General features: G+C 38.2%; 1 protein-coding gene across 2 annotated transcripts in view; it reads left to right on the forward strand.

Moving 5' to 3' along the window:
• NAALADL2 (N-acetylated alpha-linked acidic dipeptidase like 2) overlaps window positions 1-20,726 on the forward strand; it is a 1,446,698-nt gene that overhangs the window by 381,510 nt on the left and 1,044,462 nt on the right. For both annotated transcript variants that reach the window (XM_020980535.2, XM_078147179.1), the window contains exon 4: window positions 7,551-7,643. The gene's annotated coding sequence lies outside the window, so the exon portion shown is untranslated. The remainder of the gene's footprint in view (window positions 1-7,550; window positions 7,644-20,726) is intronic.

Below are 20,726 nucleotides of genomic sequence, written 5' to 3' on the forward strand. Positions count from 1 at the left end.
GCACCTAAAAGTGAACATTAATTATTTCTGCGTGGCATAATCCTTCCTTCCATTGTCACTTATATGAAAGAGCTTTAGTTAGCCTGGATGTTGCCCTGAAGGAAGAAGGAACAAACAGTCTGGTTCACCAAATATTAGCTAAACAATGAAGAGTAATATTAAGTCAGTAAGGAAGGCCAAGATTGTATTTACTCAATCAGTCTCTTGCTCTGTTAAAATTAAAAGTGGGTCTCCTGCTGATGGGGTACATTGTCTTGTTCACATGCTGTTAGCCCTTAAGCCACAGGCCGCACTCTTGTTTCTTAGGGGCCTGTCTCATCATCCTATGATTATCTCTTACTCTGATTCCTCAACTTGCTGTGGAGTTGACTATGAGGTCCTGATCTATACCAATGAAGCACATGCTCTTGAATTGTCTATCAAGGTAGAGGGGCTTTGTGTATGGACCTGTTGACAGAGTACATCTGTTTGTCCAAGAACTGGCAGAGCAAGAACAGAAGCTTGTCACTAGTGGATTGGCCAGTAGGTGATGAATTCATCATCCATGGATTTTGTTCAAAATCAAAAATAGCTCCCAGTTTATGTCACCCCATTCCACTTGCTCAGGGACAGTAGTAGAGTGGCAGAAAAGGTTATCAAGAGTGCTTATAGTGCTACAATTTATAGGTAATCTAATTTAACTTCTAGTAATTTTAGTGTGAGATCCTTGTGTCATGATCCACAGCTGAAGGGAGCCATCTCTATGTGGACATTCTTGCTAGAAATAAAACCAGAAGACATCTTAAAATTGAATGAAAGATTCTTCTTTTTAAAATCAGGATGCAGTATGTCTCCAAGGCATGGGATACTATAATTTCCAAAGAAATAAATTTGCATGTTACAAAGGCAGTGTAAAGATGTGTGGTGAGTGTGAGTAGGCAGCAGTGTGTTTCCAATGATGAATTACACAAGAGGGTAGGCAAAAAGAATCACATTAGAAGTAAGAAAAGGAGGCAGAATGGTTATTTAGCTGGAGAAGAGGATCACTAAAGGACAGCCATCCTGCATGCTTTATTGACATTCATGTAATGACATAATCTGTAAAGCAGTACTCTGGCATGCAGGATGTGCCCCCAGTGGTGGATATATCAAAGGATATAGTCAGGTCAAACAGGATGAGAAAGCATTGTTGGATTATAATTGGTATACCCCTAGAAGGAGTAACCACAGTAATAGAATCTTAGACATGATTATATATCACAGAGGCTCTGTATTAAGTTCCATGACAACTCAAAAGTGATTGGTCTAATAATAACTAACATTTGTACAGCGCTTAAAAGTTTACAAAGTGCTTTACATATATTATCTGTTGATCCTCAGAACAACCCTGTGAAGTAGGGAGAACAAAGTAGGTGAAAAATATCTGTTACACAAATTAGGGCATGCAGTTGAATGTCATGAACTTCAGGGAAACAGTCCCAGAACTGAACAGGAGGAGGATGGGATCAGCCTATATGGCCCCTAGACATCCTTCCAGCTCAACATCTATGATCCTATCAATCAATCAATCAATCAGCAAGGTTTTATTAAATAGCATCTCTGTGTCAAGCACTGTGCTAGGTACTGGGAATACAAAGACAAAAATGAACCATTTTCTTCCCTGAAAGAGGTTGTAGCATATAGGAAGACAGCATCTCGATATATGTGTTTATCTATGCATTCAGGGGATATTGAGGCAATTTATTATGTGTTTGATGTGCACCTATTCCTTCCACCCAAATCTTACCTGTGGCTCCAAGAAGCTGGAGCATGGACAGAAGCCATACCTCATCAAACCATCTCAGGAGACAGGCTAAATCAGGTTGAGGGTAACCACCAGACCTCAAACCCACCTGTGAGTTAGGGGATTTCTACCCTAAGCATGTGGAGACTTCCTCTGGTGGAAGGGCTGGATGAGAACAGTTTGTTCCAATGGCAGTGAAGGTGGCTAAAGCAGGTACTGTGGAGTGCTTAGAGCTTGGTCAGGCCTCAAAGACTCCAAAGTCATCCACTGCATCCTGGGCCACTGCAGTTGTCTTGACTTTTCTCTTGCTGCTGGACTTTGATAGCTCTGGAAGAGAGAATGAGGCCTTTGACTGTGTGCAGCTCTGACTCACTTAAATCCACTTCAGCACCAGTCAAGACATCACCTGGTGATGTCATTGGTCTTCTGAAATGAAGGATGAACAGCAGTTTATATATGCAGACCTTTTCTTAGGAGACAAAGAACGTAAGATTCTTGAGGCCCTGACTTGTATAGGCAGCTTCATATGAAGAAGTTCCCTTTGCCAAGGTGGGCTGGTACCTGTTTTAATTGTGTGTTATATGTATGGATACCCACATGTACATCTATATATCTATAAGAGGATAGAGAGCTGGCCTTAAGATCAGAGACCTATATTCTAGTCCTGCCTCTGAATGTGTAACCCTAGACAAATCACTTAGCCTTTCAGTGTTCTAGGTAACTTCCTAGAACTTTAATTTCCAGAGAAGGTGCTGACTTGCATGGGTAGAAGAAATGTCTTCACCCAACAGTTCTCTATAGCAATGAAATCACACGTCGATCCAGTCACTATATAAGGAAAAATCTTATGTATTTTTAAGATGGGTTCTGTTTTGAACATTCTACATTGGAGAGCCTGTGGTTTTATACATAGCTTTTAGAAGTATGGGTAGCACTTTTAATAATGCCAAGGGATACTTTCCACCAAAACCCACTTTGTTAATGTTAGTACTGTCACAGAGGTGCCACATTGCTGCCAGTCAGGGAATGCCATGATCTACAACAGATTAGCAACCCCCATCCATCACGGCGACAACCATCAATGAGAGTTGGAGATCCTTTCAGAATGCAAAATGGACAATCAAATCTCGCAGTGACTGAGCAAAATGCATCACTCCAGTGTTCAGTCTTGTTATTCAGAGAGCAATAACATAATGCATGTCAAGTGTGAACATACTGAAGCATATGGTCAATGATAGATGAGGCGCATACCAGAAATAGCATAAAAAAGAGCATCAGTGATTTAATGAGTTAGTATACATACCGTCCCAAAAGTCTCAGTGCAGTTTTATAGGCTGGATGTCAAGCACTGTGAACCTTAAAGCTCTGCGTAAATTGGCAGCTAAGTGATGATAAAACATTAGACTTGGAGTCCAGAAGACCTGCATTCAAATCCTACCTCAAATTTTTCCTATTCTAGCAAATCACTTACCCTCTCTTGGCCTCAGTTTACCCATCTGGAAAATTGAGATAATAGTAGCACCTACCTCAAAGGGTTGTTATGAGGATCAAACGAAATAAGACATACAAAGTACTATATAAAAGCTAGCTATTGTCATCATCATCATCATCATTATAAATGCTACTTATTATTATTATTATTATTATTATTATTACACACGTGTGACCAGGAAATGAAAAAAGTTATGAATAAAAGGACAGTCTCCACGTTGCACTGGTATCTATAAAATAATAGAAGCCCCTGAGAATGGCCTGCAGCATACTGGGTAGTTTTCCCTATGGAGAACTTAGAAAGAAACCACATAAGAATGGTGTGAACAGTTTGCTTTCTTTCAATGGTGAAATCTCAGTGGTATCTGTGAGATTATGGATCCAATGAATAATTAAAGCAGGTCTTCTCTGTTCTTAGAGCCTTAGCTGGCTTGATTTTACTTACTTTCATTTTTAATATTCCTGGATAACAATTAATTTCTAAGGTCTCTAGCATTTTAAAAATGTTCGTTCATTGTCTCATTGTTATTACTTCCCGACAAGATATGGCATCAGTAAAGATTGAAAATAAACAAGCGTGGATTTTCTGGGTTTTGTGGGACTTTAGAAGAAATGAGGGAAAGAACAATCACTTAGTTATTTTACTTTTAAATGTCCATTATGTCAGTTACTGTAGCTTTGCTGGCTTCCCAGATGCATTATAATGATTCATGTGGGGTTAGTCATTTAAAAAAAAATAGTAAAGCACCCTGAAGTCCTCCAGGAAAAGGAGTTCTATAAATGAACATAATCATTATTATAATTTTCTCATCTGTAAAACACAGAGAGAAAATACCTATTCGCTTCCCATGGGTATTGTTGGGATTAATTAGTTAATGTTTACAAAGTAGTCTCAGTACAGGGGGAAAAAAATACCCTCTGTGATTTGCATTTTCTCACCTCTCATGGTAATGCAGTGGGGAAAAGCACCAGATTCAGAGTCAGAGGACCTCAGTTTGAATCCTGACTGTGCCATCGACCACTCATGTGACCTTGAGCAGTCACATTTCTTATCTGGGCCTCAGTTTGCTTATTTGTAAATAACGTCTAAGGCCCCTTCCTACTCTAGAGATGCAATTCTAAGAATATTATAATGCATTTATACTTCTCAGATCACTCCATTCCTTCCCACACTCTGGTCTCTACTCCAGGTCTTGGAATCCACACAGAGTTTTGTCCTTGAGACAGCAAATGATATGAAAGATAGAGTACTGGCCTTGAAGTCAAGAAGTTCAAATGCTGCCTCACACGCTTTCCACCTGTGTGAACCTGAACCGGTCATTTGACTTTTCTCAGCCTCAGTTTCCTCATCTGTAAAATGGGAATAATAAGAACTATTTCATAGAGTTGTTGTGAGAATCAAATGAGAATACACACACACACACACATATACACACACACATACACACACACATATATACACATATGTATGGAATATATACCAAATAAAAATATATGTTTCATGCAATAAGTAATATATGATATCTATTTTCTCACTTGATCCTCACAATTCCCTATATAGTGCATGTATATATATTGTGTATACACACATGTACATATATACACAAATACATGCATATACACACATAGTTGTGTATTCATATATAATTTATATAGGTATATATCCAAATAGGTAAAATCTCATTTTCAGACTTTAAAGTTCTACATACATATTAGCTATTATAATTACTATCATTATCGTTGTTATCATCATCATCATCATCATCATTATTATTATTATTTCTGCAATGTAGAGAAAGTTAACAAAGACCTTATATCTTTTCTTTTCTTCCCAAGGGGACCTAGCCCTCTGTCTTTCCTAATTCTCTCCTTCCATTTGTGTTTCTAGTTTAGAATACTGGACTTTTACTTTATCATTCAATAAAGTATTACCTCTGGGATCTTTGGCAAGTGCCCAGGCTTCAGTTTCCTTTTTTGCTTAGTGAGGGGACTTGGCTAGATTGCCTATGAGGCACCTTCCAATTCTGAATTTATGACCCTGTGATTCCCATTCTATAGAAGAGAAAACTGAGGCCCAGAAAAGTTAAGTAGACTGCCCAAGGTCACTTAGGTTTCAAGAGTGAGATCTGAACTGAGGTCTCCCTGAATCCAAGTTGACTTGGATCAGTTTGCCAGAGCCCAAGCATTTTCTGTTTTACTTCTGGTCAGTACAGAATTGGTGTGATCTTACATTTTCATTGTTCCTTCCTTGCTGGCCACAGGTGGTTTTGCATGGCTGTGCACCAATAAATGCATCTAATACTCCAACAGAAAAGCCAGGAGTCAGAATCCAAGACGGCCAGGGTGTGCTGCATGGCTTCCATATCTATTTGTTTTGTTTGATGTTATTTGGAGTCTTGGAAATTAAAATGTAGTCCTTGTGGTGGCAGATAGATTCCCCAATGCCCATTCTAGCACTAAGCCTTGAATAAACGTGGCCCTACCCCATTCAATGTTGCCTCTACATTACTAGCTTGCTACTCTCCTTTCAGTGGATTACAGCTGGGACTTCACAGTTGCTATTGATTCCTTTTTTTTTTCCTCTCTAATTTCCAGTGATTGTGTAATAGCCCTGGGATAGCTGTACTGTCTTCATTCTAACTTCCAGTTAACTAACTGGTGTCTGAGACCCAGGGCTAAGTCAGAAACTCAGTTTAAACAAGTGCCAGACTACCATCTCCAGACTTTACCCAGTGCCTTACTTGTCTCAAAATAGTTTAGAGAAAACTGACTCTTAGGTATTTTATTTAATGAGGACGGCTAGATTGATTTTATGGCTTCTACCCATGCCCAAGTAAACACATTCCTGTCTTGTTTAGGAGATAGGACCACCACAGAGAAGAGAAATGCAGTGACATTAGATAAAATGTTCAACTTGAATTCAGGGAGACCTCAGTTCAGATCTCACTCTTGAAACCTAAGTGACCTTGGGCAGTCTACTTAACTTTTCTGGGACTCAGTTTTCTCTTCTATAGAATGGGAATCACAGGGTCATAAATTCAGAATTGGAAGGTGCCTCATAGGCAATCTAGCCAAGTCCCCTCACTAAGCAAAAAAGGAAACTGAAGCCTGGGGACTTGCCAAAGATCTCAGAGGTAATAAAGGCAGATCAAACACAGCTAAAGCAGATTTTGAACACAAGTCCTTTGATACCAGGTGCAATATTTTTTTTTCCATTGTACCATACTTCCTCAGAAGGTTGGTTTGAACATCAAATGAGTTGATTCATATAAAGTTCTTTGCTATCTTTAAGGCATTATAAATATTTATTATAAATATATTACAAAATAAATATAATCTAAAACATTAAATGTTGATAAGGATGACAGACAATAAATTCAAGGAAAGTCAAGTAGGATGGCAAGGGGATAATTAATTGCCAGATTGTGAACCTTCCTTTGGAAAATCCCTAAATTAGACAGTTTTTGTTTATCTCCAGCCTGCATTTGGCTCCTTAAAATTTCTATCCATTGTTCCTAATACTGCAGTTTAGAGCCAAACTGAGCTGGTCTAATCCTTCTTCCTTATCAGCCCTTCAGATACTTGAAGATATCTACATTTTCCTATCCTACCCCACCCCAAGGATCCATACCTCCTCCAGGTGAAATATTCTTAGTTCCTTCAGTCAACCCTCAAATTTCATGATCCTAAAGGCCTTTACCACCCTGGTCTTGTTCTGTTGTGCTGTAGAATAAAATAGTGATTTATAGTGAAGATGAAGAGTACACCACTAATCCTTCCCCTTACCCCACAAACTAAAAATGATCAAAATAGCTACTTTAAATCCTAATCAAATAAATATGGAGAGTTTGAGGTCAAGTTAAAACTTTTAATAGCCAAGCATTATGATGATCCAATTGTGTATTGAAGCATTCATTGTATTCAAAAGGAAAACAGTAAAATTTGGGTTTGGGGGACCTAATGAATGAAATTGATTAGATTCAAAACCTTAACAATGCTCATGGTATAGGGGGAATGATCCAAAGATGGCATACTTGAGTGGTTAGAAAAGTATTTTCAAATTCACGATTGCTGGACTTTTTTTTCTGTGGTTGGGGGGATGGAAGTTTTCTAAACTGATAAAGCATGTCACAAGTTTGGGAGAACCCTTAATATGTAATAGAAATCTAATGCCTGAGGCTATAGAAACATATCACATTTTTATTTACATTTCTAAATGTCCCAAAGCTAAATTATTGGATTTCTTCCTGGTCCTGACAGGTACTTCCTGAAAAGTAATATAATATTCCTTTTACAGTGCATTAGTTGAGAACTGCAAAGACAAAGATAGAAATATGCCTGAATGAAACAGCGGTCTGTGAGAGATGCCCTTTGCTGTCTTGGCCTCAAGGTATGTGAAGTAACTTTTTATATATTACTTTAACTTCTCAAGCCATTAAACTATGAATGGAGATGTGCACAGAGACACCCACCCTTACAGAGTAGTATATAGCTGACTGTATTCATGGGTTTTATGATATATAATGTCAATGCCTTTGTATCCATGTGTCAATGGATTGGATCTTTTAGTGATGAAACAATGTCATCTTTGCTGATGTCTAAAATTAAAAAAAAAATATTGACCCATGTATGAAACTGTAAATGGCATTGTAGCTGAATGTGTGTGCGTGTGTGTGTATAAAAGCAACTGATGTACTGCCAACAATTCTTTTCACAATTAACATCCATGCAAATAATGACTATCCTTTAGTGTTAGTAATCTGTTAAAATAGTTTCCCATTTTAAAAATATTTCCTTTAAAACATATATACATTTTAAACACTTAAAAATATATATTCCCTGATATATTTCACCCTGACAACTCCATTAAACCCTCCCTTGTAACAAAAGGAAACAGTCAACTAAAACCACCAACAAATCAGACAGATCTGGTAGTGGGTGCTACATTTCATGCGAATAGTCCCTCATCTCTCTAGAAAGAGGAGCGATCTATGTTGCATCCACTGTTCTCTGGGACCGAGGTCATTCAGTGCAATTAATCTGAATTTAACTACTTCTTAGTGTTATTTTCATTCCCATTATTACAGTATTTGTGTCTGCTGTTTTTCTGGTTCATCATATTTCATTCTGTATGTATTTCATTCACACAAGATTTCCCATGTTCCTCTTAATTCTTCATTTTCATTGTTTATTTTATAGTTCATAATAGCTCATTTCATTTGTAGACCACCATTTGTTCAGCCATTCTTCAACTGTAGGAGTACCCACTTTGTTTCCATATTTTTTGCTACCATAAAATGTATTACTATAAATAGCATGTTATAGATGGTTCCTTTTTTTCTGTCATTGGTCTCCTTAAGGTTTGTCTGCTCTCACCTAGGTCTCTGGGTTAGGAGCATTTAGTGTCTTTTCTTGTATAATTCTAAAACATTTTCTAGAATAGTCAGATCAGTTCACAGCTCCACCAACAATGTATAAATGTGCCTGTTCAGAGGTTCCCGCCTTCCCCTAGACTGGCAGCCTGACACAGTTTCAGAGGCTAAGAAACATCTCTTTTCTGATTACTAGTTTATCGGTTGGCTATTATTCTTACCTAGTATCTTATGACAGTGCTTGTAGCTATACAATCTAACTTTTAGAGTTTTCAACATTTTCTGTTGTTTTTAATATTAATAGTTATTAGCATTCATATAGCTTATTAAGATTTGTGAAGTGCCTTACAAATATAGCATATATTCTTACAAGAACCCCAGGAAGTAAGTGCCTTTATTGTCCCCATTTTACGGATGAGGAGTTGGAGGCGAACAGATATTAAGTGGCTTTCCCAAAATGTAACAGTAAGTTTCTAAAGTAAGACTTGAACTAAGGTCTTCCTGATTCTAGATCTATTTGCCATTAGAAGTTGCTATGTTTTCATCTCATGGGAAAGCAAACTACAACATCGTGTTCTGAGAGGTTTGCAGTAATCTTAAAATGAAGCTCTCACCAGGTTCTCTCTCTCTACCTGGTTCCAAATTTTCGTCTGAAAGAACATGCTACAACAAACACGGTTCAGAAGGGTAAAACCTCTCTGTGAGAATCAAATCTTACCTTCCATTGCTCTGGTTACCTTCTTGGGAGTATTTTTGAGTGTATTTCTATTACGTGAAGTATGTTTTAAGGCAAGTGCTAAATCGACTTTAAGACTTCCTGTTCCAAGTTTGATAAATCCACAAGTCCTCCAGTGCGAGGGTTTTTTTGTTTGTTTTTTTTTTTCCTAAAGGAAAAATATTTCCATGAATGAAACTGACACTATGCTTGAGGGCCCTGGGACTAATTGTGGTCATTGCTTTCCAATCATTTTCTATAGAATGGATAGATTGTTATTGTTGTTATTGTCCTAATAGCATGCATTCTCATTTAGAAACCCTGAACCATCTAGATTATCACCTACCTTTCTGTGCTTAAAGTATGTTATGACCACATACATACTTCCCATCTCACCAAAGGTATAACAAGAGGTGGCATATAGACAGAGACTTAAATAAAATTAGGCATTCTAAGAGGGAGGAGTTTCCATCTTAGACAAAGAGGACAGTGAGGCTGTGCAAAAGTGATGCCAGGGGGGATGGATTTGTATATTCAGGAACAGCATCTAGGCCAATTTGTCTGGAATGTGTTGTGAATAATGTTAAATAAGCCTGGAGCTGGCTTGTGTAGGGCTTTGACACCTTGAGGAATCTGTACTTTATCCTAGTGGCTGTAGGAAGCCACTAACACCTTTTGAGCAAGAGACTCATGTGGTGCACTAGGAGAATTATTTGAGCAGTGCAGTGGGGAATGAATAAGAGAATGGATGGATCTAGCTTTGTCTTCATACATTAGGTGACCCAATTCCTAGACTGTTGCTTATAATGTCAGGTGGCTCTGTCTATGCTCCTCCTTATAGCCACATTCTCTACATATAACGTTGGTTCCTACTGTAACCAGAGCTTTCTTTGCAAGCTGTCCCACTGTCCCCACATCCTCCTAATTCAAAACCCACAGATCCTTAGAAGACAGTTGGTGGTACTAGAGGCCTGTGTCTCTAGGCTCATTTGTGTTGATCTGATTTCTGTTCCCGCTAACTTGATTAAGAGAAATGACCCTTATTTGTGGTGATAAATGAAGGATCGGTGAAATCAACCACATAGTGGTGGCAAATTGCATCAACAGATTTATGAATCTTTAACTGTGAAGTGTTCAACAAGGCAGGCAACCACAGCCAAAGGTAAGACACGACAGATTTCCATGAGCTGCCTGGAGAAGAGATGTCAGCCTGAAGGAATCAGGAGAGGAGCTTTGGTCCATGGCTGCGGAGACATAGGATCACTATGGTAACAGAGCACTGGGTATTAGAAGGAAATGTATATTGTGAGAGGATGGGAGAGAGATGATAGGAAGTGAGGAGAAAGAGTTGGTCAGAAAAGCCGCAAAGAGTTTGAAAGCAAGATCAAGGTTTCGGTTCTTCTTCCTTCAGCTAATTCAAAAATCTCTCACTCATCAGAGTCAAATTAAAGGACAAGAATTAGACCTTGCTGCCAGACACTCCTGGTTTAATCAGACTCTCTATTTCATCTTTGAAGAAGGTCTAAGGGAGGCTATGTTCTCTTTCTGCACAAAACATAATCAAAGTTCTGAGTAAATGCTTCTGGGGTGGTGGGCATCAATCAGGAAAGAGTTTCTGAACATCTGCCACGTGGACCATAGTAGAATAATTGTAAAGTAGGTTTTAATTCAGTAAATTTAACAAATATTTATCAAGTGCCTATCTCATTGCTAAGGGTTGGAGTACAAGAAAAGCAAATGCTTCCTTCCCTCATTGAGTTTAACATTCTACTGGAGTTGGAGTCTTAGCTCTAGTACTAAATATGTAACCTTTCTGAGCTACAATTTCCTCATCTATAATATGACAAGTTAGGATTCTATGATCATCTCTCCTAGCTTTGGGATTCTGAGATTCTTTCACTTCATTTAGAGAAGTTCTCTGCTGGAACGTAGGAAGCCTTTCCCAATTCCTCCTAATTCTAGTGCCTCTCTTCTGTTAATCACTTCTTATTTATCCCATAGATAGCTTATTTGTACATATTCATTTACTTGTTGTCTCGTGTATTTGATTGTAAGCTCATTGAGAGCAAAGACTATCTTTTGCCTCTTTTTTTTTATCCCTAGCATTTAGAACAATGCCTTGTACATAGTATGTGCTTAATAAATGTTTACTGAGGGATTGATTATCAGTAATGCATATGGAAAGAATAGTGGAATTGGAGTCAAAAGACCTGGGTTTGAGTCCTGGCTCTTTTATTAGTATTACAGGTTGGGGCACATTACTTCAGCTCTTTTGGTATCAGGATTCTTGTTTGACAAATGAGAGAGTTGGGTAAGATGAGTTCTAAGGTGAATGGAACTTTGAGATTCTATGAGTGCCACCTAGATCAGCAGGCATCTTATTGTACTTGGGCACCTTTTGCATGTTATATCTTGTTTCAGTCAGATTTGTAGCCACAAGCATGTACCCTAAAAGATCCATTACTTCCTCAAAAGTACTTAATGAATGCAATCTCTGTATACTTTGGCCATCATGTCATGTATTGCAGTGATCATAAAAATAAAAAAAAAAACAACCAACCAAAATACTCATTATTTTGTGCCCAACCTTCTGGTGACAAAGCCCTTCTAGATCTTAAAGCAAGAGACACATCCCTTCCAAGTTTTTAGGCCATCCTAGAACTTAGAATTTGTTGGCTTACTCTTTAAGAGCCCAGGTCACTCTTTCACCACCAAGAGGCTCTGGCTGGGGTAGGACTTTAGTGGAGGAATCTTTCAAGTTAGGCAGCTTGGCCTTCATGGGGCCTGATGGCCCACTACTCTATTCTATCATGGTGTTAAGGAAGTGATCTTGCATTCCTAAATGGGATATTAACAGTACAAATTATTTAGATCTTCCCAAGCTGTAAGGGTGTTGGGTATGGGCCCAGCAATAGATTGTATTTTGCATATCCAAGACCCAAAAGGAAATGGGGATATTGACACTATAGGGAAAAAAAAAAGGCCACTACATCCTTGTCTATAAGTATTTAAGGACTGTCATGTGGAAGAGAAATTAGATCTTTTCTGGTTTGGTGCCATATGAGATGACTAAGAACAGTGGGTACAAGTTGTAAAGAGACAAATGTAATAATAACATGTTTGTATTGTATTATTTTAGGGCTTGTGAAGTGCTTCACATGCACACTCATTTGATCTTCACAACAACCCTGTAGGGCAACAATGATGACTATGTCCATTTTTACATATGAGGAAACTGAGGCTGGGAGAGGTGAAATCATTTGCTCAAAGTCATGTAGCTAGTACCCAAGTCAGGGTTTGAATTAGTTCTTTCTGACTCCAAGTCTAGCACTTTCTCTACTATGCCGCCTTCACTGCCTCTGTTCAGGTTTTGTAGAAGGAAAACCTTCCTAATAAGAGCCATTCCAAATTAGAATGGGCTACCCTGAGAAGTAGTGGGTTTTTCCTTACCAGTTGTATTAAAACAAAGGAAGGATTATTGCAGAAGGGATTCCAAGTTGACGTAGATGGTTTCTGAGGTCCCTTCCAACTCAGATTCTGGGTTTCTCTTCCTAGCCAGCCTACCTTCAGGGAACCTCTTCACTCTAGGTTGACCTAGAATGGGGAGGGAAGTTTTTGGAAACACCAATTCGCAAAGACCATTTTCTAAGTTGGAGAAGATTTGTGGCCTGTATAGGTGAAAGTATTACTCACTCTGACAACATTAAAGGACCTTGATTTATTTACCAAGATGAAGAATAGATAAGGATATGAAAGGAACACTTCTCTATTGTATATATATGGACATATGTATGAATATATGCATATATATATACATACATACATACATGGATAGATTATGTATGTGCATGAGGATATAAATATCCATATGGCTGCATATATATTTGTGTGTAAATATGTATCTACATATTGTGCTTGTATATGTAGTGTATAGATATAATCCAATGTCCAATGAGAATTGGAAGGAGGATCAAACATTCAAGGAACATGCATGTTCTGGGCAGATGCACGGATAGACACCTCACACCTGTGTTCCTGTGGGATTGCTGTCTTCTGGTGATATCTTTGTATGTGCATCTGTACATGTTTGCATACAGATATATGTGATGAAATGCATATGTGATGGTGTTTGGGTTCTTACACACACGCATGCATGCATGAATATAAATGTATCAGTTTTGGATTTATATATACTCCCTATTTTTCTCTTTTGGTTTTGGGTTTTGTTTTATGATTTGTTAAGAGCTGAAGTGGTTGCTATGGGAAAGGGTAGTTTCTAACAAGAGCTTTGTCAAAAATGAGAATTTGCATTCAACCTACCTTGTTGCAGAAAGCTTCCTGTATGCAGCAGAATCTGAGAAGGGCTTTGCCTTGCGAATGCTGTCAAACATAGTCTATAATGTTTTGGGATCCTTTAGGGAAAATATTCTTCTGTTACCCAGAAAAAACATTTTGAAAAATTTGGTTTGTTAATAATGTGTCAGAGGAATATTAATCTTTTAAATGGAGAATGAATTAAGTAGATTATCTAAACATGGTGAACTAATACCTTGAAGTAAGAGGAAATGGTTTATTTTTAAAATCATTTCCTTCTGTCCTTGATGACTGAACATAGCTGAGATGGCTGTATTATTCACTAAAATCCTCCTCTGATACATTGTCATGGCACGGCCTTGACCTTGAGTCTTCTAAGCTAAAGTCAGCAGAGTCCAAGTCCTGGGGTGTCCTACCAAGATGGAAAGGCTTTGAGAATGACGCTGCTAATGGACTTCCTGTCTCTCATCCAAGGCCATGCCCAGCTAAATCACTAGGGGCTCATACCAGCTTGGCTATGAGGACAACTTTTGTCACCATCCTTATTGCCACTCAAAGACACTGCTTACCAAGCCATGGAAAAGGTGCAATATTAATACTAACTTACCTTTTCAGAGTGCTTCATAGTTGATAGCCAAGTTTCTTCCCAACCCACCTTGGAAGACAGAAGTGAAGGTATAAATATCTCCATTTCACAGATTAATTGGAGAAACAGAGGAGAAAGAATTGATGATTATTGAGGCAGTAGCTGTGCAGGCTCTGGGCAAAGGATTTGTTTTGGAGGGAAGGGGAGAAGAGCACATAGCAGCCACAGTAAAGAAGAATGAAGTGACTAGACCTGGCCATTGGTTCTATACAATAGACATATCAGTGGACCAATAAGCATTGGTTAAATGTTAGCTTTGTGTCAAGCACTATTCCAAGTGCTAGGAATAGGAGGTCAGAGACCAAATATTCCTTGTATATATGAGTATACATACATACATACATATATGATAAATGATATAAGGACCCTTATCTCTATAAGAATAGGGTCTGGATTTGTGATTTCCATGGTGTTAGGAGCCCCTTATTGAAAAAACCCTCTTCCAATGCAGGTTGACATCTTTGCTGCAGCTCATAGACAGAGAGTTGCCTAGAGTACTGAGCAATTAAATGACTTGCCTACAGTCACATAGCCAGAATTATAGGTCAGAGATGGGACTTGAACCCAGGTTCTTTTAGCTCTTTGGCCATCTTTTTAACTCCTATACTATGCTTCTTTTCTCTATTTAATAAATACACAAAATACGTACAAGGTGATTTTGTCAGGCAAGACACTTTCAGTTTGGGAGATAAAAGAGGCATCTAAATTTTCAATATTGTTATTGTTCATAACCAGTGACTGGTCAGTGATTGCAAATGGGAATGTTATAGAGTTGGCAGGAAACAAACTGATAGTCTTACTAGGCAGGTTTAAGCGATGTTCTTGATTATTTGAAAGAATTCCATAGAGGAGACTTTGAAAAGAGAATGCTTCTTGCTGGGATCTTTCTTTTGGAAGTCAGATTATCGCATTGATAACTCACATGTTCAAAGTGCTTTCATGTATGCAGAGAAATTGTCATACCATATCTCATCTGATTCAACAACCCTGTGAAGAAGATAGTATAATTATTAATATATTCATTTGACAGATAAGTAAACTGAGGCTGTGAGGTGTCAAATAACCTGCCTATTATGGTATAGAAAGCAAACACCTGAGGCCAGATGCTAAAATAGAAACTGTACAAGACTGAGACCAAACCAACTCTTCCACAATTAGTAACTCTCCATCACCCCATCCTCCTCCACTGATCAACATGTCTGTTAAGAACACAGATGAACCCAGGATCATTAAATATAGATCTGAAAGGGCATCATAATGCACATTCTTTATTTTACAGATGAGGAGGCTGAGGCCAAAACACAGGGAGTGGCTCACCCAAGGTCACAGAAATAGTGAACAACAGAATAGAGATCTGAGCTCAGCTCCTCGGAGGTGTCTTGCCTTGATACCACGGATACAGGCCTAGAGGCTGATCTCCAGGAGAAATCCAAAGACCACCCAGCTGTCAGGAGTGTTGACAGATGTTGCCAGGCCAGCATTGGTGGTGGTTTCGTAGAAGCTGAGGCAGTCAAGGAGGAGGAGGCAGGGATGGTGTACAACAAAGAAGCCTCCAAGATGCATTTGTGAATATCCCCTAAGGAAAAGAAAGATGGGCGGAAGAATAAAGAACCACTTAACATCAAGAAATGAAAAATACCCAATAAGATTGCAATACTTATAGGTGTTTTTCTTTTTGTACACTTCAGAGAGTCACTTGAAATGTGTTCTCATCTTGCTTCAAATAATGCCACTCTAGAGCTAAGAAACTTTAGCTGCCAATTCAATGCCAATACATGCTTTAACTTTACAATACTTCTAAGACCTCATAAGGAAGCAGTTTTGGTGGCAATCAAAGTGACAATTTGGGACCCTAGAGATAAGTTGTTAATGAGCAGCTCAGTTATGGATTTGCATTAATTTTTATTTGGAATCTCTGTCCCCAAAATGCTGTCACCATCAAATTGGTAGAACGTAAGTTTCTTGAGGGTATGCGCTATCTTTTATATTGTTTTCCTATTGTCTGACATAGTAAGTATTCAATAAATGCTTATTGATTGGTTATTTGAAGTCCTCATGACCAGAGTTTTTGCCTATTGCTTGAAGGGAAACCTCAGTGATTAGTATAGCCCAGAATTCAGATTGCCCATAGGGCTTCTCATCCAGCTAGTGAAAGTATCACTCTTAAAGTATGTGGACAGCAAGGACATCACTGAGGGCCTCTTAATTCCAGAGGGGCTCCCTTGGCAAGATAGGTCCCTCTGACAACTTTATGAGTGTCCTGTATCTCCTGTGCTACCACAATGCTCCAGATTGCATTGCTGAGTTGACCAATTCAACTATAGTTCCAATCAGTGTTCAGTCTACTTCCCAGATACCATCTTAGATTAAAGACTGTGTCTCTTCAGCCTTGCTGTCCTTTTAGCTGTCTGTGACCTCGTTTTCTTTAAATTACCTTCTATTAACGTGATGTAATTATATGTTGAGTTTTGAATTTGATTGAAGTACAACTACTTGACTTATCCACAGTAACTCTTATTCTCTCCTCTCCCCTCCATTCCTTCCTTTCTTTTCCCTTGAACGAACAAAACCTTCTTGCAATCCTTGGCTTAGCTTAAGCTGCTCTAACAATTTCAGGCCTTTGAATGATCCAGAAACTTGCTAGCACCATTGGCTTATTTGTTCCTCAAAGCCAGTTCTGTTTACTTACCATACACCCTTGTTGGGGGAATGATCAAAGTCTCAAGGTTGAAAGCCAAAGCTGACAACACTGTGAATAGGAGGCTCTTTGCTGGAGGGTCATAACTCCTCGGAGCCTTCAGCAGCCTCACATAGAATTCCCACTTCTATTTGTCATCCCTAGAGCATGCTTTACTCTGTCTTATAAAACAGGGTCCCCTTCTTATTGAAACAGTAGCTCCAGAGCTAGTTTTATAAGCTGCCTGCCCGTATACATTCTCGTGTCTGAGCTGAGGCTAGATGGATTGTACACAGTGTGATAAAAGATAGCCCTTTCTTCAGTCCCCTCAAATATCTCATGGGTATTCAGGAAGGATGGCTCTTCCCAAATTCATGGGAGAAATGCACAAGTAGGGCATTGATGTTCAAGGATATCAAGGCACTGTAGATATGCGTGCCTGAAACGTTACAAGAGTATGGAAAGAATTTAGGGGGAAAATAAACTTAGTTTTGTGCCATCTCTCTCATTTTGGTGTTAGAGAAAGATTTATCCTTTTCTTGATTTCACTACCTATTGATAAGTGAAATGATTAGTCAAGAGCTGGATAATGCACTCTGGGATAATTTCTGTTTCTGAAATATGTATCTTTATTAGTCTTCAGACCCAGGAAAAAGTGGAGATCAGGGAGTGCTTTTCACAAACAGAAACCATCTGGAAATAGAGATGTTTTGGGCAGGGTAATGGATCCTTTTGTAAAACCAATGTCATGGTACTCCACATTACCCTGATTGTTTTATTATCATGTGATCTATTTTTAGATTGTGGCACAAGCAGACATCACCAAACCCCCTAACCAAGGTATTATAAGGCAACTGACCATTTGGAATTCCAAAAGAAAGTTAAGCATCGGATTGATTCTGAGCAATAATAACAATAATGATAATTTAAAACATATCACCATACTGAATGCTCAGACTCCCCAAGTTACACTGAATGATAAGCTTTCAAAACAGAGAGATCTAGAAAAAGAAATCAAACCCTTATAGGACTGAAAATATCATCCCCACTGTCCTGTTTGCTACTATCTAAGATGTCTCTGTTGAGTTGTCACAAGACACACTAAATTATTCGGTTACATGAAGAAGGCATTTTTTTCTACCTGCCCAATCATCCACAAAACATTAAATGCCAAAGAACATAAGCACAGAAGAGTGACTTGTCTCAGTGAGCCTCATAGAACTAGAGGAGAAGCAGATGACAATAGAAATAATGATGATAATGTGTAGCCCTTGTTCCTAGTAATTTCATTCCATTACAAATCTCAATTATTGTATCCACATATGTAATTGTTCACTTAATAATAAGAATACAAGAATAATAGTTGGATAGTGACTTGTCTTATGACTGCTCCTCTCTCACCTCCATTGAACTTAAAGTGAGAATGAAATAATAATAGTCATAATAATGATGTAGACTCCTCTAATGAATACTAGAAGAGCAACTTATACCAGAATTGTCTCTCTCTGAACTTCATTGGAAAAGATGAGATCAGATGATAGTATGATTGAGTATAAAATCAATAAGGTTATACAATCAATTATATTAACAAGATGTTAACTATTAAAATTATTAAGAATATTAATGGAGACATCCCAAATATTTATAATCTCTAAGCTATGTAGAATGAAAAGCTTTCAAACTATAGAGACTTAGCCAAGAAATCAAAATGATGTGAGAATACAAGGAGATTTATTTCATTGTCATTTTCAGGTGAGAAAATGGTTTTCCTTGTGTATGGTAACGGTACCTATAAACAAATGAGATAATTAATCAATAAATCAATCATCTTTTTTCTTCCTGCTATTAGATTTGTCCCAAGAATACTTTGGCATCTCAATACTTTATTCAGCTGCAAAAAGCAATTATTTAACTACTTCTGCTGTTATAGTCCATGGAACGGAAGAGTAAAGGAATGATAGCAGGATAGTGATCTGTCCTAGAACTGTTTCTATTTGAACATAGGGAAACATGTGTGTGTATGTGTGTTTGTGTGTGTAAGTATGTATCAATGAGACAATAATGATAATAAGGATAGTGATGGTGATGATGATGTAGAAGGTTTGGTTACTTGCTGAAACTTACAACCTATAGATTGATCCCTTGTTTACCCCACCAGAAAAAAAAATCTTGATGGGCCAGGTCATCTAAACATTAAGGCTAACTCAAACAACCATATCTCTGAAGGGAAAAAAAAAACCACCTTTAGCTGTTGTCCCAGGATTTAACTTAATCCTTATTTGTCACATATTCCTTCTATCCAAACAAACACAAATATAAAATCTTCTTGGATGCTCTGGTTTAAATTCACAAAGGTTATCTGAATTATGTGGATTGGAAGAAACTGAGGTTGTTCGAATTCAAAGACACAGCTATCATCCTCAAAGAAATAATTTTGTTTAAGCACTAGTTACATTCACATTAAACAAACAAAACAAAAATAGAGCATAACAGTTTTTAATGTCTAAAATGTGCTGATTGTGATTCTGGTTGCCTGGCAACCTAGAGGAGACTTGGTAAGGTGTCCAGGCTCCAGTTCCATCAACAAAATGGATAGCATTTGTAAAAATCATTTTCATATTGTTTGAAGGAAGCTGAGGGATGAATTTGATTCTGAAACTTTTTCAAGAAATCAGTGACTAATTGGTTCTCTTGCCATCCATGTGATTTGAGGTAGGTTGCTTGACTTCTCAGGCTCATTTCCTTATCTACAAAATGAGGTGATAATCATGACACAACTTTGTGTTATTTATTGTGCAGACAATGAATTGTCTGACAGAATATGAACTAAGTGCTTAGATACAAGTAGAAAAGTCCATACTCTCAAGGAACTCACCTTCTAATTAGGAGACAAAACCCATAAAAGAAAGTTCATTTTCACGGTGGATAGAAAGGCCTGGACGTCCTGTGTCCAGTGGCAGCTGGGATAGTGATGTCTACAGGTCTCAAGGTTATGTCAGTAGATAAGAGGATAATGCCAGGAAGTCTCCAGGACACAGGTGTAAGGCAGATGGCAAGACCCAGACAACCTTGGAATATAGTAGGAGGCAGGACAGATCATAAGGCCTGATGATTCTCTGTCTCATTGCAAGTCATGGGATTGGTAACTCAGATCTCCTCCAGGATGTGAGTAGCTTTATTGTCTCAGTCATGCTATCTTAAAATATTTCTTCATGAACAAAACATTAGAGAAATATTCCCTTCAGAGTTACTTTCACTCGTTTCAGTTTACTCGTCTTGGGTGCTGAGGGTGAAACAAAGTTTAGATGGTAAGTCCCTGCCAATAAGAGGCTTATAGACTGTTAGGGGAATAAGAGAAGAGCCGACACATGTAATAATAATGATAAATGACATTGCCTGTTAAGCACAAAGTACATTCAAAGCATAAATAAATAAATAAATTGATAGGCAAATAGAAGTAAATAAGTAAATAGATAAGTAAATAGAAGAGTGAATGAATAAATATGCATACAGATATGTGGGGCAGCTAGGCATAGAGCAGGATATTATAAGATAAAGTGCCAGGCATGGAGTCAGGAATACTCATCTTCCTGAGTTCAAATCTGGCCTCAGACACTTACTAGCTGGGTGACCCTGGGCAAATTACTTAACCTTGTTTGCCTCAGTTTCCTCATTTACAAAATGATACGGAGAAGGAAATGGTAAACTACTCTAGTGCCTTGGCCAAGAAAACCCCAAATTGGGTCACA

This window comes from Phascolarctos cinereus, unplaced genomic scaffold, assembly GCF_003287225.1.
Source record: "Phascolarctos cinereus isolate Bilbo 61053 unplaced genomic scaffold, phaCin_HiC Scaffold_7;HRSCAF=346, whole genome shotgun sequence".
NCBI lineage: Eukaryota > Metazoa > Chordata > Mammalia > Diprotodontia > Phascolarctidae > Phascolarctos > Phascolarctos cinereus.